The sequence below is a fragment of the Perkinsus marinus genome (genome assembly GCF_000006405.1).
Source record: "Perkinsus marinus ATCC 50983 genomic scaffold scf_1104296956570, whole genome shotgun sequence".
NCBI classification, from domain to species: Eukaryota; Perkinsozoa; order Perkinsida; family Perkinsidae; genus Perkinsus; species Perkinsus marinus.
Genome location: NW_003207429.1, coordinates 1 through 465, shown reverse-complemented (window position 1 = coordinate 465; position 465 = coordinate 1). Strand labels below are relative to the sequence as shown.

Below are 465 nucleotides of genomic sequence, written 5' to 3'. Positions count from 1 at the left end.
CAACCCGAAGCTAGCTCGGGAAGTAACAACACATCCAACACTTTCTACCGTGCTTGAACTCGTGGGGAATAGCACGCCGAGAAAGGTTGGACCTCAACTTTAGCTTCTCTTCTCCCAACGTAGCCAAGAAGTTACACGTTGAGGACCAATCAACAAAGCGTGTAAGGAAGGCACGACTAGTTTGACGTTATGGAAATAACGCTGTCTATGAGAACCTCCGGTGAGCACGGCTCAAACACAATTATAACATTGGTTCTATGGTGTAACGGTTAGCACTCCAGACTCTGAATCTGGCGATCTGGGTTCAAATCCCGGTAGAACCTATAATAAAAAATTCTTCGTATCTAAACAAACTTCTTCCTATCATTACTATCACCGTTGCTGAGAGCATCGAATGGCGACACCGTTCTGTACTCTCAACGCTCCTGCTGCTGCTGCCTGCGAGGTACCCGTCCAGTCCGTGAG

General features: G+C 47.5%; 1 non-coding gene across 1 annotated transcript; it reads left to right on the top strand.

Annotated features, from left to right (window-relative positions):
• The first annotated feature begins 251 nt into the window (after positions 1–251).
• On the top strand, positions 252–323 carry Pmar_PMAR026203. The gene has a single exon. It is a non-coding gene; the product is annotated as a tRNA-Gln (tRNA).
• Positions 324–465: the final 142 nt, after the last annotated feature.